Source organism: Zootermopsis nevadensis, unplaced genomic scaffold (assembly GCF_977971745.1).
Source record: "Zootermopsis nevadensis isolate Lab colony 2312 unplaced genomic scaffold, Znev_1.0 Znev_ptg000083l, whole genome shotgun sequence".
In the NCBI taxonomy this organism is placed as follows: Eukaryota; Metazoa; Arthropoda; class Insecta; order Blattodea; family Termopsidae; genus Zootermopsis; species Zootermopsis nevadensis.
Window position 1 is genome coordinate 237,858 of NW_028259214.1, and position 20,935 is coordinate 258,792.

Sequence of the window (20,935 nt, forward strand, 5' to 3'; positions counted from 1 at the left end):
TCGGTGTGGTCTTCAGTTGCTCAACCACAGAGATTTCACTTCCTTGGCGCAAATGCCGCTCCAACCATCACAGTCCCCGTAAATTCCCTGAGATTCGGAGACTCTTGGTCCCCGACAAAACCTGCACCAAATATCCCTTTATATCCTTCCGCATACCGAAATTTATATCTGAAGCTGTAACCGCGCGCAAACCGGGCACGCTACTGGGTTTGATCCCGTGGCATCCAACGTAAGAAGACAAGTCGTGTGCACAACCGAAGGCAAAAGGTAAAATTAGCAATTGCGAAGGAAGCCGAGGCAACAGGACAAAAATAAGCTACAGTTAAGAACAAAAGGATGACGTCACTAAATGCGTTCTTGAAGACCCACTTAGAAAAAATTACGTTTCAGACACTGTGTCTTCTGTTTTAAAAGTGGCGGGTTTCGCTAAACCTTGTATTATACATGACGTTTGGTCGAAGTTTGAGTACAATTAGCATACAAAGCGCTGTTCTGCATGAAACTGATAGCCTTCACACAAGCTTTAACAAAAATACACGTGAACGTCTGCTACTTTTCTTCTTCTTCTTCTTTACATTGACTCGGTGATATTGGGCCCGTTCAGAATTAATAATATTAAAACTGGTTCTTCCAACCACTCCTTTGTCTTCCTATATTCTTCTTTCCTATTGGTTTATATGTAAATATTTTCTTAGCCAATCTGTCCCCTCTCAGTTCATTAAAACGTTTCTAATTAAATTGATAATTTTGTATGTCATTTACAATATTTTTGGTCTTTAATTGCTGACTTATTTCCTCATTTGATAATCTGTACCTTCGGGTAACTCGAACGAAGGGTCTGGAAAATCTTGGATTCTTCTAATCGTCTCTTGTCTTCGTGTCTTGAGATCCAAGTTTCACTGCCGAAGTGTAGTGAAGATTTGGCTTACGGATTAATTCCTGACAGTGGGTGATATTTCCTTTGTGCTGCACCAAACCTTCTGTCCACTGAGTGCTGGACCAGAAGACGGTCATTTGGCTTCTAGACAACCAAAGAGTGGACTTTTCAGCCACGCCCCTGTTCCCCTTTGGTTCATGGTACTTACAGATACTAGCATCTTTTCATTTCACTCCCAACTATGAGTACGTGGGTTCATGACAGATGGAGTGACATTTCTCCGTTGCCATCTGCAGACAACCGACTGTTTTTTGTTCCAAAAATCTTACTACCTCGAACGACTTTACTCTGTTCTCGCCAATGAATCAGACCCTTCGAGGAACCATGGAGATGTGTCAGTTTTGAGTACCCCCGCCATGATGTACCTGGCTGATTCTAACTTGTTTGCAGTTAACCTTTGTTTTATTGTGAACAAGGCTCCAGACACACGGTCGAGGCGAAGTAATTTTTTATTTATTTGCAAAAAAGCAAACAAAAACATTACTATGAAATCAGGAAACGAGAAAAAATGATTGCTGTCTTCTGGTTTGTAACATCGTGTACTCTACGTCCTGATGATGGAGGCAGCAAGGACCTGTGAGCGTTGGTAAACGTCTACCAGACTACACGGCAGACTATGACTGCGTGGTATTGCCCACTTATAAATATATTCTTTTTGGATATCTGCATTAGTTCACTCGCATTCTTCTCCATATCGTTTTAATCATTATATTTCCTTTCTCACTATTATTGTTTCGTCACCTCACGTGCTCATTATTTCGCCATTTTGTTTACTTTCGATAATTTTGCTGTTGTTCTCAAATGTTCCACTTCCAATTGAAGTGATTTCATATATTCATCCTCCTCCATATTGGGCACACGACATATTTATAATAAATATTACGTACATTGTTTAACAAACAGCCAAATTCTGAATCAATTGGGCACTGCATCATGCAAAGTGGTCGTGGCCTAATTTAGGTACTGTCCCGTAACTTGTCAGGAGGCTTTGGGGAAAACCGTGGAAACAGAAATTTAGAATAAAATGTCTTCGCGCCTACATTTTAACCCGGGACTTACTTAATACGAAGTAAAGTACTAACCACTCGATCGCGAAATTCTGTATCACTGATGATGTCATTATGTTTACCGAAACATGTAATATTAAAAAATTGTGTTATTATTAATAATAATGTTAATAGTTTTATGTGGTAATGATATTAAAAGACAACTATAACGTATTATTATCCTCATTAGGAATCGTTAATGGCCATTTATGTCACAAGAACTCGAGGGAAACATTTCCGACATTAGAATCGATTCTTGTCTGCAGTAGACTAAAATGAAGTCCGCGCAGGAAATGGGAATTTACAGGAGACGGATTTTAAAAGTGATGTTTTCTCTAAGAGTTTCTGACAGTTTGATCCATTGTATGAACATTGTGCTGTAAATTTCCTGAGGTATATTTGATATCTGGTACAAGACATTACTTAGTGAAACGTTATTCATTGTATAATTATATTTATAGTTTATTATTAATGAGGGCTGTTTAAATCGAACACGGGACCTCCTGAATAATATGCTATAAAGCTACCACTAAAAATATACATGGCAGTTATTTCGACATTCCTTAAACTCAGGACGAATTAAGGTATGGCGCTCGAAACGGTAATGGACAATGTCAACTTAACATTGGAAAATCAGAAATTACGTGCGCCTTTCCAGGAGGCAGAGAAAACTGGACATTTCTGTGTCCAGAGGCCAGATAATATCCTCTCGAGCGTCTATAGATCTTCCAAGAGCCAGTGTGGACAGAACTGCGGGAAATTTTGTGGTAATGACAGCTATAGAATGCTGTAATATTTTAGCAGAATAGGGGAAACTCTTGAGACACACGTTTCTGTGTTCTTCCAAGCACAAAACTTATTTCTCGCCAGTGTAGTTCATACTATGAATGCCGCAGACTCTTAGCTTGTTTAATACAGAATCTGTATTACATCTGATAAATTATTTATTTTCGAATGATGCTTGAAACGAAGTACAAATTCCTGAAACAACGCAGGTACAGAATCACATTTGAAAAACCTGAAGATGTTTTCTTTCGAGTCCTGATTCCTTCTGACGTGTTTCGCAGAGTGTGAAAAACGTCTTGAATCTGTAATGGACTTGCCTCCCGTATAAATCACGGGCTATTCCGACGTTTTGGAATTAAGTAAAAATTCTCTATTTGTGATCAAATTTCCCTCAGGGTACACGAATGTCCAGTTCTTGTTTTACAGAGCAGAGGGATACAATACGTTAAATTTTAATTCTGATAATATTAACCCCTTTCTGCAATATATTTATTGAGAATATTCAGGTGGACAAAGACTGGCTTGCTTTCTTGAAGCCCAAAAGTTCGTTAGTATTAATTAAAGCCAGTTGATTCTACTTCACCCTCTGACATCCAAAGTATTCAGTGTGTCTCCTAATATTAAGGCGACAGAAAATATTTCTGTCGTAGATGGAGGCAGCAAGGACCTCCGAAACAACCCAGAAGTCAGTCAGCCATCTCCTTATTTTGATATGTCTATTTTAACTATGTTTTTGAAACAGGATAAGGATCTCGGATTATGTCAGCAGCCACCGTTAATCTGTATCGAGGTTTTGACTTTATGTTTCGCCGTGTGATCGCTTTATGACAGTGACAGGACAGTTTAGTTGTGATTAACGCACCGAATAAAGGTGAGTTAACGGAGGAAGCACGAATTAACAGGAGGATGTAACACAAAATTACACAATGGTGGACGTCATGCATTGTGCTTTTTAACCTGGTGTTATTATCGTGATAAAATAAGGCATGGAATATTATCATGTCACGTGTTATACATGGGAACTTTGGTACGTGATTTTGTTCAGGAAACATGGGCGAAGGAAACCACTCGCGACACGTAGATGCGATGTCTGCTTCCGGGTGCACGCGGTATTTTTACGCCGTCCGACACGACCTCTCACAAAATCAACTCAAAATTTCCGTAATCGCTGTAATTTACGACAGAGGAAGCGGGGAACACTGGCGCTCCGCCGTGCTTATGTTTATAATTAAACTCGGTTAGACTCACTTCATGACACATCCGGTTACTGGGAGAGTCGGAGGAGGGTTCTGATCTGTGCCCTGCTTTCAAAACTGTCCCTGAAATCTGTTCCTGAGATTTTATATGTTTTCACTGTACCCCTGTAGAGCGCCCGACTTTCTACTTACGTAAAATATCTCGAGAACAGCTAAACGGATTTATATTAAATTTGATATCGCCGTAATGCCATTACAGGCAAAGTAAAACTCATACCTTAATGTCCTACAATCGTTAATATTAATGTGTTTCATGATAGGAGGACAAACCGCTCTTGAAATAATTATCGTACAGCAGTTACGAGATAAACATTATTAATGTCTTTTGCATAATCTGGAGATTAGTATTTTTGCGTAGATACCGATGTGTTAGTAACGTTCTTTCATGATCTAGACTTACAAAAAAGTAGAAATCGCGCCGAAAGTGCCATAAACGTCATGAAATTATTAGGCATAATAAATTTGATTTTGGCACTAGAATTGCTATGTTAATATTTTGTAAAATCTTATAGAACTGGTAGGGCATTGTTCATTGTACGTTATGAGATACACAGCCTTATAGGAGATACAAAGAACGCCTTACATGCGAGACAGATATGCGATCGTGTGTTCGTGTCTCTGGATTTTTCGAAAATTTTATTTACAGATCCTTATTAAAAATTAATGATGAGATTTACGTATGTTTTGGTTTCATGATTAATTTGAGACATCGTACTCGATTTGAAGACTTACAATGGAAAATTTATTTCAAGGCCAAGAGCAGAGTAACGAAGTTTTGTTGTGAACTTTTTCATGTGATCTGGAAGAAGGAATTCGGCAAAATTTTGTGCTCCAAACCATTCACTTCGCGTGTATCATATATTTATCTGTTGTTAAATTGACTTAAGTTTAAGTTTTTAAGTTAAGTTGAAAAAATTATCACTGAATCCACTTACGATTTCTATAGTATTATTGATTTTACAATGTGGGGGTTTTGAAGAAAAAACGCGATAAGAATTTGATTGAAAATGGACGCCAGTTCTGCATCTTATTACCAGAAAAATTAACTGACAGACGATGGCAAGGTTTGTCCTTGGTAAAGACTTCTTCCTGAATGCACAGAAGATTTTAATGGTTAGCAACAAACTTGTGACAGATCCCGTTATGTTGCTATAGTTTTTCTACGATCCTGTCTGTAACCAGCTGAGCGTACGTAATTTGTTCAAATTCGAACATAAACTATGTCAGATCTCAGGTTTTTAATGCGATAAAAATTTGGATTCCACGTGAGAAGCGTCTCATTTTACTAGTCCAGAAAGAAGTGTCTTTTTTGACCAAATTTTCCAGCGATTATAAGAAGTGAGAAGGATGGATTCTCGTTTTAACATCTGACATAAATGCACATCGTACAAACATTTGTACAGTACCGTCATTTATTGCTGCTGCTTTCAAGTTTTATGAATCAAGATGTTGGAAGTTCTTCATTAATCAGGGTAGCAAAGTCATTCAAATGGAACATAGGGAAGCAAATAGAGTAAAATAAAGTGGCCACGCTTAATTTAAAAAAATAAAAACTCGTATTTAAGCCGTGGCACGTAAATAAATCTATGGATTAATTACAAATGTATCTCCACATATAGACTAATATGCCTATGTAATCGCGCGCAAAAGAAACTTTTCTGTCTTTGGCAGTCTCGCCCAAATAACGTGAAACGAATATATAGAATCAGTCTTATTTATCAGCAACTTCGTTTTCTTAATGTAAATTAGCTGCTATGCAATCTTATTTGAAAACATTGGTCTTTATTCTTAATTACGCTTAATTTTTATTATCGGCCATGACCCCGAGCGTTGGGCGCCATTTACAAACGATCTGCTAATGCAAGGCGTTGGACGACGTTTTAATAATATCCTTTTGTCGGCACTGTTTTTAATTCAAGATGTCAAAATCCGATAATGTCTGCTTAGTGATTATTTCTATCGGACTTCGGAATTCGCAGATTCGTCCTGGACTCAGCCGCAAGTCTAGACCGGCTGTGAGGCCCAATAGCGCCACACTCCAGAGGTGCCGGGGTAATGCGGCCGGAGCGTGTAATTGACAACCCAAGTGTTCGCATCTAACGCTGATTTGCCGAATCACCCTTCCGTATGGACGTATTTACGTCATTTAAGTACACGCTCCTTCTCAACATCGCAACGCTGGAGACTGAAGGCCAAGCAGAGTAGCGAAGCCATCCCCCCCCCCCTTCCGGTCAGCTGACTTCGTGATTCATGTGGGCAGAGCAATTTACCTAACATGTGTTGCTTTGCCGGCCGTGAGATAAAATCTGGTTGAAAAATAAGAAACACGTACACGGCCCAACAAAGCAGAGGACCACCATCTGTAATTTGAACACTTTACGAAAATTATTGTATAATATACCTCGTGCGCCTGACTGCTGCGACCGTGGGTTCGAGTCCCACTCAAGGCCGATCACTCATGCAAGGGCGGTTGCAGAAGCGACGCGACGGATAATCATGGTGGGAAGTGGTCACGGAATGTGTTGCTGTAATATTTCTGTCACCTGCAGTTTTTTATCCTGAGACCAGAGTTTATTTTTAATTCGTTTAACGTCTATTCAACTACTTTATGTAACAAGGAACGATTTGGTGAGATCTTAAGTTCTCACGGCGGCGGGTATGAAGTCCTTCGGTTCTGGGTTTTTGTCGTGTATTTTACCGACGTTTCAGAAGGCCTGTTGTCACCATCGTTGCCATGGCGATGGAGGCCCAAAGCAGTTGAGAAAGCAGTCAGTTCGTTTATGATTGCGTAATGGAGTTGTGGAGGGAGGTAATGGCTAGGCGGGGAGGTTCCAAGAGGTTGGGGTGTGGGAAGAAACTCTCACTCAGAAATATTTGTCTTGTGGTTCCCACAGAAGCAATCAGTCGGGCAGTGTTGCAATTGGTCGACCGAGCACACAATCACTCTTAGCGTTCTTCGCACCGTCACGGTAAGTACATAGCCATTTTAAAGCAACAATTCCATTCGGTTGCCATCATATTTTTTGACGTAAATATGTCTATGAGGAAGGGTCATTCAGCAAAAAAGTGTAACGAAAAAGTGTAAGATGGTTACCTAGGAAACGTCAACTGTTTACTCAACATTATTGTTACCTTACCTTGCATTACGTTAGATTACATTACTTTAAATTGCATTCAGCTACCACAGATCCATCTTAAGCGTAACTAATTCAAGTTAAATAATCAATGTCTTAATCAAACTTATCTCAATTGTAAAGGATCTATAAAGGAAATATTTAGAATAAAGCCAATATATAAACTTCCTTTCCGTATAGACGTATTTACGTCAAATTCTCCGGACAACTTTTATGTAAGGTAGGTTGTTGTGCTGTGTAGTCTGGTCGATGTTTACCAAAGTTTCGGAGGTCATACTGCCTCCGTCGCTCACAGTGCAGCACGTTACTTTGCTTTGTGTTCAGTTCTTGGGAAATTAATTTGTATTTTGCTTTCAGTACAAATTAAAGTAAAGTTTGTCCCACTATACGCCATGTAGGCGCTTGGGGTGAGTGGAGGTATAGCTCCTCTCTTTCTTGACCTCGGCACTAGATGGGGGTGCTGAAATCTAGTGTTCGTATTTATTGAAGTATGGTCGTGAGTCAAAATAATTTACGCAGCCTGCAAGCCACCGATATTTACTAAAAATGCGTATTTGTGTTAATCCCCTGTTCATTTCTAAACCGATTCCATTAAGCCAGTTGTTTAATGTGTGTCAGTCGTAAAGCAAGTCTCACTAGGCTGGCCAACTTCACAGTTTCTGTGTGTGTTTTTTTTTGGGGGGGGGGGGGTCTTGGGAGAGAAAGATCCTTCCCTTGACCGCGTCTCCTGCCCCCGACAAGCAACTCGTAAAAGCGAAGCCATCCCATCCTCTTGTGACTTTCCAGGCCGCATACGTCACAGGGATTTAACACTCGCGAGCAACAGTGCCGAGGATAAGTAAATTCTTAGGGCTTTTCCGCTACGCGCCATGTAGGCGCTCAGGGGGAGAAAGGTTCATTCTCAGCCTTGCCGCTAGATGGGAGTGAGTAGTCAGCGTCAGGCTCCGGCCGCCGCCATTTTCCCTCCTCTCAATGAGGGTCAGAGGGCCACTTAGCAGAACACGGCATTGAACCTTCGTGTTTCCTAAAATGATGGGATTTATTGGCCAGCTGAACGGCTATAAGCTTCTCAAGCATGGTCTTCCTCCAGTCACTTTGTGAGTTTATACGTTTTTACGTTGTGTAAGTGGATTTTTATCGCCAGGATTATTATACCACGTAGTCGTCTCCCGGCTTTTAATCATGCTGCAGGGGATTTAGGTAAGCCTATGTTGTATATTTGATATTTCCAAGTAGAATTCCGTATATTTAGACATCGTTCTCGTACTGTTGGGGGCACCTCGGGCTCAAAAAGTGATATAAGGAGTTTGTAGCTTGTCTGAATCATCATCGTTTTTCTAATCGCGCACTGTGTAAACTTTTGGCGGGAGTGGTTCGTATACTTGCAGGCACTGTCCAGCCAACCTGTTGGCGCGTATTTGTTAACCACTCGAGTTGGTGGTGGCCACGGTGATATCTGGCAGATTAGGAGGGAAACGGATTATGTAGTTTCACATATGGAAGCCCAGCGGCAATTTGCGGTTTTGCGGTTCCCCCCTAGCTGGTAAGCCACTAGAATAGCAGCTCCAGTATCAGCCAAACCTCTCGACATACGAGAATACGTGGGTGGGAAGGGGCACATTTATTGTACCCTCGGCTCATACTTGCGATATTTCAAATACGTATGAACTCTAAACCAAGAGAGCTTTAAGCCTTCCATCCAGTAGGTACCTGACCGCATGAAGTGGGTAATTTAGAGGCGTGGAACCTGAGCCACAACACATGTAAACGGTCTCTCCAGCAAGGGTGCCTCGTGTGATAATCACCTGTGTGGGGCTTTTCATTTAAAAGTCTGCGTCGTTCAAAGAGTTTTGCTTATTGTAGCTGCGTTGTCTGTTAATGAGTTGCGTATAGAGATACGCGGTTGACTGCGAAATTTTTGTCATTACATTAAAGTCGCCATAATGTGTTAAAAGGTGCACATGTTTCAAGAAGAATTGCAGTACATCAGCCGAAGCTGTGAAATTCCAGAGATTGTGATGTGCTTGAGAATCGACGGGATAGAGATTTTATAGTACTCATATATCGAAAAATTGTGCTTTTAGGGCTGATTTGATTTGCACGAAATTAAACAGAAATACTACCAGTTTGGCTTTGTTGCAGTTATTAGCACGGGGGATTGTGTAATTCCATTGAGAAGCATAGTCGCTCAGATGGGCAACCCCCCCCCCCCCCCCCCCCCCCCCGGAGAAGGTTTATTTTCCTATATGCAAGACGAATCAAGCCATACTTTGGTGCTCCAAGTGTCCTCCTTGAAGTTACCAGTTGCATTTCGCGTCTTCTCTGTGTGATAAATGCCCTGCCTTCTCATAATTTGAGCATCGTTCTAACATTGGTGAGAGTACAAATCATGAGGCTGCTCATGTTTACGCCCACCTTTTCCTCCTCGTTCCAAATATATTCATCAGCAACTTCTTTTGACCTCGTGTGTTTTCCATAGATGACTTGATGATTGCTAAGCCACTCCTATCATCAAATTCAACGACTTCGAACAATGTTACAATTTAGCGAGTTATTGCATTTTGTGGGTATATTACCCTTACAGAAACGTGATTCAAATTTTTTAATGTGTTTTTTTCAGCGAGGCGATTAGCTGTGACTTTAAAATAAGTGTTTTATTTGTAATCTGCATTTAGAATTGCAAAACGGATCAGGGAATATGCATTCGAAACTCTCGGTAAAAATTATCGTAGTTTTTTTAAAAAATTTGGCTTCCGTCCCTAACACTTGGCAGAAGAATTTTCACATAATTTCCCCCTTAATGACTTTTACGTGACAGCCCGGCGAGCAGAACCAACTAGTCTTAGGAAATGCTCCATGTGTTGACATTAGCGTATGTGGCGTTTATACGAAGCTTTTAGATTATATGTATAACGTAATGTAAATCTGTAGTAGGAAAAATATGCACCTTAATGGGTCACGAAATTGTAAACAATTTTCATTTTTAAGAAATTTTTAGCTCCCTGCGCAACCCTCAAGTAACTGTTGTCTCTCCGCTCCGTGCTAATGCATGGCAAGGGTCTCGTTTCACATGGCGGAGGCGAAGGTAGGCCAGTAACATCAACATTTATGCCAAAGACAGGGAGGCAAGGTGTGATTTTTTTTAACCAGTTGACCGATTATTATCTTATGAAGGACTCCGCTAAATGACGCGCATCCTCAGCTTGAATGTATTGTAAATTGCCGCTGGCCTATTTTAATAGTGCCATGAATTTCAACCAGCATGTCCAAAGACATCGTCAAATTGGCCTACGCTGGGGACTGTCGTTCTTCTACCTGCCATATGGCGTAATCCTCGTGGAGAACCTTGAGACTGCCAGCAGCGACAGACGGACCTCCGCTAGTGTGCTAGATGCTTCGTGAATTACACCACAGCGATCATCTGTTCGAAACAGTGATGGCCACCTCCAGACGGTCACTTTATCACGCGACAGTAACACTTTGACAGCGCACAGCGCACTGGAATTCTCGAGGAAAGTTAACTTTCTCACCATTAAAACAAAAGTAGAAATCTTCACATTCATCAACATAATTGCTGTAGTACTTTAAATCTTAAATAGGACAACGCAGCTTTGTGCGCAGCAACTGGAACTTCTGTTTCCGCGTAGGATAAATTAAGTTGAGACCGTCTTACCTGACGGTTGTGTAAAAGCGATTCTTCTGTGATTTGACAGGCTAGGAAATTCCCAATCCAGCGGCATTCCCAGTAAATTCGTTTTGATTTCTCTCCACATAACTCACCGGTGCTGAGAAATCGTGGAGCTTATCACCCGCGCCCCTGTGTATTTATTGTTCAACGTGAGGTACGGTCATTGAACGGCCTGTGTCCCACTTCGGGACGAGGTAATCGAGATGCATTGCAGTACGGAACAGAATCACATCAGCAGAAAACAGAAAATGCTCAGAAAACCATATTCCTGTTGATTTTCGTTTTCTAATTGTTTACTTCATTTGTATCTTGTGTTTCGACGTGAATCTGGAACCAGAGACATTTTGCAGCTTTTACAAACAGACTTTCATGGCGATGGATCATTTTTATCAAGAAATTCCTTTGATTTTATGGAATTGGAAGGATCATTGCCTTATTCACAGAATTTATTTTATCTTCAGACTCGCCGCCGTGAAAACCTCGAATCTCTTGTTGTTGTCTTTCCGCCCACGCCGAGGTCTCACAGACGACCTCTTCCTTTCAGGTTTTCAATTAAAATGCACCTCATCCGCCTTTCCTTGATCAGCTAAATAGCAATACTGGGTGAGCGTATGCCTAAATCAGGAAGTTTCTCGTTTTGTAGTCTTCTCCATCCTGCGGTTACTTCCTTTTTGTTACGTCAAAGTATTAAAGTAGGCCTGAGTAATCGTACACAAGTTCTCTAACACGTGCCATTCATGATCTTTCCTTATGGTGGCACATTTTCATAAAAAATAACTTTCATGAAACGTTAGTATTTTCGGTAGATTAAATTGTACAGCTGTTTTAACCTTACACAGCCGCAGCTTTGCCGGTGTTGGTGAAACGGAGTTGAAAAGAGTGCTCTCTTGTTAATACATTTACTGCGTTGTTTTCATTGTTATGCCGATTGAATCTCGGGTTAGGGATTGAATGTACGAGTAGACAGATAGACTCTTGGAGACTGTTATTAGAGTTCGGATCCTCCATTTGATTAAAGGATAACTCTCCGGCGCCTTTCTGCGTTTCCTGAATAGAACTATAGGAAAATAATCAATGCGGTTAATAAAATATGCTTTTCTACATTTACCAAATAGAACTCAAGGAAAATAGAGACTAATATTGAGCTGTTAACCTGCTAAGCCGATTAAAAGTTTGATGGCGCGAGCATTTTACTGTAAGAGACTTTACTTTTTCAGTGGGATGGGATCACATTGTAAAACACGACGAGGTGGACAGAAATCTGTTCGCCTGGATGGCGTGCAGACTGGCTCAGCTGTAACACAGAGCCCCATCTACGGGTAGCGTTGTGGCCTGCCAGTGGCAGGTGCTCGCTCAGTCGCGGTCATCGTGCGGTTTTATCGGGCTCGATTTCTGTCTCTCAGTGTGTTAACGAAAACGACCTCCCTTCTTGTGAATGCTTCGAAATGACACGTTTTCACTCCACGGAAGGCAAAGGCAGGATCGCTGAAGCCCCGGCGAGTAGGAGGGTGCGACGGTGTGCGCGGAAGGGTCAGGGCGCGAGCCCGCCTGGAGCCGCCGCTGGTGCAGATCTTGGTGGTAGTATCTTTTGCTGAAGTACGTAGATACAATCACGTGTGGAACGTCAGAAACCCAATATAAAAGCTAAGCAGAATATTTTCTCTTTCCGTGACCAGCCTAGAAACCTAGACGACAAATTAATTTCATCTGTTTAAAATGTGTGAATGCCAGTTGAAACCGATTGCCACTACGAAGTGAATTGGGCCCAAGTAATGCGTCAAATGAAGATTGCTGTCTTCTGGGTTGTTGCCCCGTGTAGTCTGGTGGAAGTTTTCCAACGATTCAGAGGTCCTTGTTGCGTCCATCATCAGGGCGACTACACGGGGCAATAACCCAGAAGACAGCAATCTTCAGTCTCACAGCCGGGGAAAACCTCAAATACTACTAACCAACCGTGATGTTCTCGAGGACTATCTTCAGCAACAAGATATGAATGTCCTGGCGCCACATGGACTCCTGGGCAGATACAGGGGCGGCGTCGCATTCCAAAAGATCATCTTCCCCATTCTAATATCAGATCTTAACAAAATATGTAAAATGGTTCACGGCATCAACATGACGTTGGACCTGCACTTGTTTCTGAACTAAATATTTCTCAGAATTCGTGAACAAAAATGTCGCGTCCTTAGCCCTTTATCCTCAAAATCCTGCCCATAAAGCATTGCCGTTACATGTGTTCCCCTTCGCACAAAACATGGGCCCACTACAGCCAGTCAATTCAGAATTGATGCGTCCGACATCGCTGACCAACCTCGAATAAATCCGTGCCATTAATCAAAGTCGAGCGGTGACGGATTGATCACCAGGGACCGGCACATCGTGGCTGATCGATGCCCCACAACTACACCGTGCGATTTATTAAAACGTTTCTGAAATAAACTGCGGTGCATCAGGGGGCCGAATTGTACTCATATTTCAGTTTAAGGTTTATATGCGTCATGTTTGTGTTTTTGATTAAAATATATAATAAAATACAGGTCAATACACAAAACTATATTTGGGTGTTAAAATTTAAATGTTACAATTTAAAATTTAAAATTAGCGCCATTCATCACTATAAGGATGTTACATTTGAGCGCTTTCATTCATTTCACAACATGTTTCGATGTAATACATCATCTTCAGGTGTTGTTTTTAAAACTATTTTATATTATAATGCATGCCTTTCAATAATTCATTATTGTAACATGTGTTCCGTTGGTCTTCCCGTTTTTACGCATCTTACGTTTGTTTTGAATTATTCTGTAAACAAATGTGATAAAATTTGGGAGTTATTCATGTTATATGCATACTAAACATACTAAAACAAAAACAACAATATGACACAGAAAAGCAATACGAACAACCTGGCGTATATAGATTAAAATGCATGGAATGTCCTTTAACCTACATAGGCCAGACAGGACGCACGTTTAAACAAAGGCACAAAGAACATATAACAGCTATCAAACAGAATAAGGATCACTCTGCCTACGAAAAACATATATTAAACACGGGACACACATATGGGGCAATAGAACAAACTTTAGATATTATAAAAATAGTACAAAATAGACGCCATAGGGAAACCATAGAAAAATACCATATACAACGGACACATAAACAAAATATTGCTTTAAACGACACTAACCTATATTTAAACAACAGCAAATGGCTGTGCTTACAGAATGTTCGCGGCCACACCTGAATTTTATGGACAGGATAACCAGCGTTTTACAACACAATGATTTTTAGCCTGTTGATCTGTGGGAAAATAGAAACTTCTCTACACACGTACACAATACTTAAAAATTATAAAGTAAAAGTAAAGTTTGTCCCGCTATGCGCCATGTAGGCTCTTGGGGTGAGAGGAGGTGTAGCTCCTCCCTTTCTTGACCTCGGCACTAGATGGGGTGAGTGGTCAGCATCACGCCCCGGCCGGCTTTACCCCCGCGAAAGGACCCCGGTACCCATTGTAGAGGAGGCTGGGTGGGCCCCAGAGCCGGTCTGGACGCAGAGGCTAGAGGAAAAATCCTCTGCCCCCGTCGGGGATCGAACCCCGGTCGTCCAGCCCGTAGCTAGTCACTATACTGACTGAGCTATCCCGGCTCAACTAAAAATTACAGAGAATTAAAATATTTGTTAGGATTTGCGAAAGATAATATTTTGCTTTAAAGATTGTACAATAAAAGCATTGGTGTTATTATCGTGAATTCTTCTAACCCACGATCTGTCGTTAAGAATTATATGTCTTATGTTGTGGAAAACCTCGCTGGTCTTGCATTATTTATTGTGCAAAATAATTTATAAACCATAGCGCGAACGTTAATTACTTCGAAATATATCAATGATGACTAGAAATTGAAATGTAATTATTTTAGAAATTTATGTTGCCAAATTGTATACAGTAAAATGAACTGATAATAAAATGAAATAAACCGATACTGAGGCCTTAATTGCTTGGTCCGTATGATTTAGGAGACAAATATTTTTACTATCCTTCCAAAACACTCTGTTTCGAATGGAACACGGACATGTTAAATTCATACCATTCTATTTGCATATCATCTGCGATTCTAATGATTTGTCTTCCTTGCTCTTTAACGTTGCGCTAGAATATGCCATCAGGAAAGTCCAAGATAGGCAGGAGGGTTTGCAATTGAATGGAACACATCAGCTATTGGCATATGCTGATGATGTTAAGTTATTGGGGGACGATATCAATACAATAAAGAGGAACGCAGAAGTTTTACTAGAGGCCAGTAGACAAGTGGGGCTAGAAGTAAATTCAGAAAAAACTAAGTACATGTTAGTATCTCGTCGTCAGAAGACAGGCGGGCAAAATTATCTTAGGGTGGCTAATAAATCCTTTGAAAGGGTTACAAAGTTCAAATATCTGGGAAAAACAATAACAAATGAAAATGACACTCATGAGGAAGTTAGGAGGAGACTAAATTCCGGAAATGCTTGCTACTTCTCAGTCCAAAATATTTTGTCTTCCCGTCTAATTTCTAAGAGCCTGAAGATTAAAGTATACAAAACAATAATCTTGCCTGTTGTTTTGTATGGGTGCGAAACATGGTCTCTCACTCAGAGGGAGGAACACAGATTGCAGGTGTTTGAGAATCGGGTGTTGAGGAGGATATTTGGGCCTAAGAGGGAAGACGATGGGGCGTGGAGAAAACTGCACAATGACGAGCTTAAAAATCTGTACTGCTCCCCCAGTATTGTGAGGGTGATTAAGTCGAGAAGAGTGAGATGGTCTGGGCATGTAGCGCGCATGGATGGGACAAGAGGTGTGCATCGGGAAGCCTGAGGGAAAGAGACCGCTGGAGAGACCTAGACGTAGATGGGAGAATAATCTCAGGCGGGATCTATGGGAGATAGGAGTTGAAGGAGACAGGGTCCGGTGGAGGGCTTTGGTTAATTCGGTGATGTACCTTCGGGTTCGGTAAGCCATCTAGTTAGTTAGTTTGTGAGGCTTTTTGTTATCCTCCACGTGTCTTTAGTGTTGGTAGTGTCGAGGCCTTGGAGTGTTTGCTGCCAGGTGTTCGATATTTGATATTTAATGGCTGAGTCAATTTTCTGTTTCAATTCGTTGATGAGGGGACGAAGCCTAATGTCGTGGGTTCTTTGCCACTGATTTCTCAGTTTGTTTCTTTCTTGAATGAGAAGTCGAGTGGATCCTGCAATTTGCATTGACCTGAAAGTTCTCCTTCTGAGCGGAATAGAGTGGTGCATGGCCTTATTCAGAACGTCTGTAAGGTGGTCAACAGCTGTATCAATCTCACTGCTACAGCAGTTCCCATTTACGCACTGTGTGTTTAAGTTTTCAGAAATGTAATTTTGAAAAAGATTCCAATTGGCTTCGGTGTAGACGAATGCATGTTTTAATTCGTCTGGTTCTAGTGGACCACGTATGCTGAGAAGAACTGGGTTGTGGTCGGATGTCGAGAGACTGCCTTGTGAGCGTATTGAATGGCTGGAAAGCACGGTACTGATACTGGCAAAATCAAGTATATCCGCTTCACCAGGATTACAGTCTGGGAAGTGTGTGGGTTGAGATGGAGCCGATATTATGTAATTACTTTTGAAGTAGTGTTTTAGAAGTGTCTGCCCAGCTACATTGTTCTGCCGAGCGTTCCAAGTTACATGTTTGGCGTTGAAGTCGCCTGCTAGAATTACTTTGTTTCCGGTTGCCATAACATGGTCCATGTCACTCTCTATAATTCTGCCCGGGGGGGGGGGAGGTTGTAGATAGATATTAGTATTATTGTTTCTTCGTTGATGTTCACTTGGATAGCTGTCGCTTCCATATGTTAGAGTGGAGGAAGGGGGATTTCCGAATGTTTGAAACCCCGTCGGATTAGAATGGCCGTTCCGCCACCTCTCTGATTTAGCCTGTCACACCGGAAAGTCGTGTAGTTTGGACACTTAAATTTTGTGGCAGATTCCAAATGAGTTTCATTAATGAGTGCTATGGGGATGTTATTTGTTTCTAAGTAATTTAATAATTCTGACTTTTTCGACTCGACGCCTCTGGCATTCCAGAACAAGATGTCTGTGTGTCTGAGGAACCTACCCATGAATTGGGTGACCGAGGAGGGTGGCTAGGGAGTTATTGTATATTATTGGGAGGGCGCTCTCATATGGGTGCTGCATGAATTGCAGGAGTATTCCTGAGATGGAATTCAGAAGATACTGGAATGAGAATTTCGAATTGAAAGTCCGAACAATTTGAACAAATTCTCTTGTCTGCTGCTGGGTGTGAGACAGACAAGTGCTTTTATGAGCAAGTGTGGAAGATCGCGTTGTGCGGTCCGTGAGAGGTCTCTCTCTCTGTGATGAGGGGGGGGGGGGGTTGTGTGTGTGTGTGTGCTTCGCACCAAGCCCGGGACCCTTGCGCCGAGGATATTTAGGTGGGGGCACTCTTGTTTTAAGTCGCGATAGAGAAGGTGCTAGAGACACACAGGAAGCTGTAAATTGTATACAAATAAATAGTAGTGCCTTCCAACTTCAATCTGAATTATTATTGGGTGGTGTGATCAGGCCGTTAACACGACCTACCGACTGGCTAGGCCCTAAAAATCCTACACCCTGAGATATCCACATAGCCCTCGGGAGGAGAGGCAGTCAAACACCAACCCTGATACGGCAGCTGTCACGAGGCCACGATCAGTGGACGGTTACAGGTGTGGGTATTGATGTGTGTGTCTCTCTGAGACGAGTATTCTTCTTCTCCCTCCCTGAGGTTTTCTGTGTTATGCGCTTTAAGGGTGGTGTTATTCCCCGTGCTTGCGTTGGTCTTGGGGCCTAAAGGCCGAGATTTTCGGCATGTGTGACGTCCTCCGCTACTACAGAGAGAGCGTTAACCGGCGAAGAAATTCCGGTTACAGAATTCGGAGGCTCGCTCGCTGTAGCCTGTGGGGTGGTTTGTGTTGACGTGTTGCAGTTAGCACCGTGTGCAAGCCGGGGGTCTGGCCTGGCGTGTTGCTGTATGAAATTTATTTAGAATAAAGGTCAAGTGGTTGACTGAAGCTGTATGGGTGTGGTGGAGGAGGCTGTCTTACTTGCGAGCTGACAAAGTTCAGCAGCCTAGTCCAGGCATTTGCCGCACCCAACCTGAAAATTAAAGTATACAGAACAATAATCTTGCCTGTTGTTTTGTATGGGTGCGAAACATGGTCTCTCTCTCTGAAGGAGGAACACAGATTGCAGGTGTTTGAGAATCGGGTGTTGAGGAGGATATTTGGGCCTAAGAGGGAAGACGATGGGGCGTGGAGAAAACTGCACAATGACGAGCTTAAGAATCTGTACTGCTCCCCCAGTATTGTGAGGGTGATTAAGTCGAGAAGAGTGAGATGGGCGGGACATGTAGCGCGTATGGATGGGACAAGAGGTGTGCAACGGGTACTGGTTGGGAAACCTGAAGGGAAGAGACCGCTGGGGAGACCTAGACGTAGATGGGAGGATAATCTCAGGCGGGATCTATGGGAGATAGGAGTTAAAGGAAACTGGATTTTGTTGGCCCAGGACAGGGTCCGGTGGAGGGCTTTGGTTAATTCGGTGATGAACCTTCGGGTTCGGTAAGCCATCTAGTTAGTTAGTTAGTTAGTTAGTTATGGGGGGAAGTCACGGAATGGACGGTCGCTGTGGTTGGGCTGTGACCCCAGTTCCAGCACTTCGTTTTGAATTTTCTTGCAGAGGTCTGTTCTTCGTCTCCCTCTCCATGCGGTCACGGAAGAAGGGACACCTCTGTACTTTGAGCCGTGCTCCCCGATCTTGCACAGGGCACAGGTCGGCACAAAATTTGGGAGAAATCTCTTTTTACATTGCCACGCGAAATGTTCATCCGCGCAGTGGGCACAGGCCGGAGGGGCCTGACAGTTTTTGCCTCCACGTGGTAAAACTGTTGGCTCCGTGCGCACTGAGCGGGCACGGTTCGCACCTTATAAGGTTCCACAGAAATCTTTATGAAGCAGAGATGGGACAGCTGAGAGACCTTTTTGCTCGTGGGGCGTTTAGGTATTGGTTGTTGGTGTGTCCTGTCTTCCCAGAATCACGGGTCTCGGGGGGGTGGGGGGGGGAAGAGCAAGGTAAAGCAGTGTGAATTGCGTCTTCAGTTATTGTGGGCTTAGGAGTTGCTCGTTTTTGTTTCTTTTTGGAGGTAATGACAGTGAAGTCATCTCCCTCCACAATTTCGTCACGATTCAACAGGTCAGAGAATGCTGTTGTAGATTCGATCGGTTTCTGCGCACTAATCCAGTCACTTTTAGTACCACCCTGGGTGCAGTGAACCTTCTGCCTCTACAACAAAAATTTTTGTGCCACTGGCGAAGTTGCCGAAGCTCTGGATCCTTCTTTGTGTTCTGAGGGGTCAGTGGGTGAAAGGACTTGACCCTGTTGCCAAATAGACGTTATTACTGAGTCTGAAATTCCTGACAACGAACTTTCTAAGTCAGTACTTAATGGGGACCGAAGTGTATGTTTTCCCTACTTTTTCAGTTTCAGACCATTACATGACATGAAGACGAATTTTCTTTGCTAGGAACTGCAAAAAAAGGTACTTGAGAAAATATTTATTCTCCTTTTTACTACGTTCATTATTTTATATACTACGTAATGTGGCAGTATTCGGCGAATGCTTGAGATTTTATTTAAAACGAATGAGTTATACGTATGTGCTTATTAAATTAGGAAAAATAATTATTAAATCCAACACGTATATGAATGCAGATTACTTTTATCCGTACAGAAATCAAATAACCATAGAGCTCGCCTGTACGTCACATCCTGACACGTACTACTACTCACTTCAAAACTATCTAAACTTATTTCGTGTCAATTTTAGTCTTTTTTAGCCTCTAATAGTCTCCTAGTAAGTAAAGATACGTCCTGATGATGGAAGCAGTAAGAACCTCTGAATCGTTAGTCAACTTCTACACGTCACAAATCCCAGAAGGCTTCCGTATTATTATTACTTTGATAAAATTGTTTATCTCAAACACTGAATTCCTCACACTGCCTAATCTTCTGTTATGACAGCTGAAGACGTTTGAAGAAGATTCGACTCTGTAACCCTTTAAAAGCCAGTGGTAATTTTATATACCAGCTGGTTAATATATATTTTAATTTTGTTTTTTGTTTTATATTATTCTTAGTATAAACAGCGATTATTTTCTGAAAGACCTTTAACGAATTAACCATTTTATTTCTGTAACGGTGAATTTTTGTATTTCCTTTGCGGTACGGACTAAATTCTTAAATATTATTTAGACGACCTTCAACCTTCTGAGGCTAATAACAAAATTGAAAATTGTGCTCGAATCCTGTAGGACCCTGCTCCTTTAATTTCGGTCGCTGTTATAAATTGTTACAGTCTCAACAATAACTGAGACACCACGACAGGGTTATACATTTTTGACAAGGAATCTTCTGTCACCAAAGCACATTTTACTTTCCTTTTTATTCTAACTTGAGAATCATAGGATATTTGATGGAATTGGGTGTTATTTGACGACATTAGAATTACAGTAATTTCTCTGTCAGTTTAATACTGATCATTCCCACTTCTGTTCGTATTGGTTTATGCAATGCTTTGTATAAACCTGAACATAAGGTATTGTAGATGCGTCATATTGTGAATAGTATTAAAATATATAAATATTTAAAATAACCGTCAATCACAATAAAATTTAAAGATTAAAAGATTTAAAATATCATATTATGTTCCCTATCGAGTACTCGATTTACATATGGAACTTACACAACATGTTTCGGCTAAAAGTAGCCATCTTCTGGTGTATTATATATAAACTTTTTACCGAATTGCTTTTTACAATTTTAATGACTTTTAATGATTTTTCTTCTGATGTTTTGTCCTTTATATTGATTCACTATTCGTTGTAGTATCATTTGTTGTGGTATCCCAGGTCGCAAATATGTTAATTTTGTATTGCGCAATACAAAATTAACATATTTGCGACCTGGGATACCACAACAAATGATACTACAACGAATAGTGAATCAATATAAAGGACAAAACATCA

The 20,935-nt window shown here is 41.5% G+C and overlaps 1 protein-coding gene across 1 annotated transcript in view; it reads left to right on the top strand.

Annotated features, from left to right (window-relative positions):
• The window catches only part of LOC147870907 (uncharacterized), an 85,882-nt gene that overhangs the window by 50,684 nt on the left and 14,263 nt on the right, over positions 1 to 20,935 (top strand). The window contains exons 4-5 of the mRNA XM_087341630.1: positions 6,920 to 6,994; positions 19,392 to 19,449. The gene's annotated coding sequence lies outside the window, so the exon portion shown is untranslated. The remainder of the gene's footprint in view (positions 1 to 6,919; positions 6,995 to 19,391; positions 19,450 to 20,935) is intronic.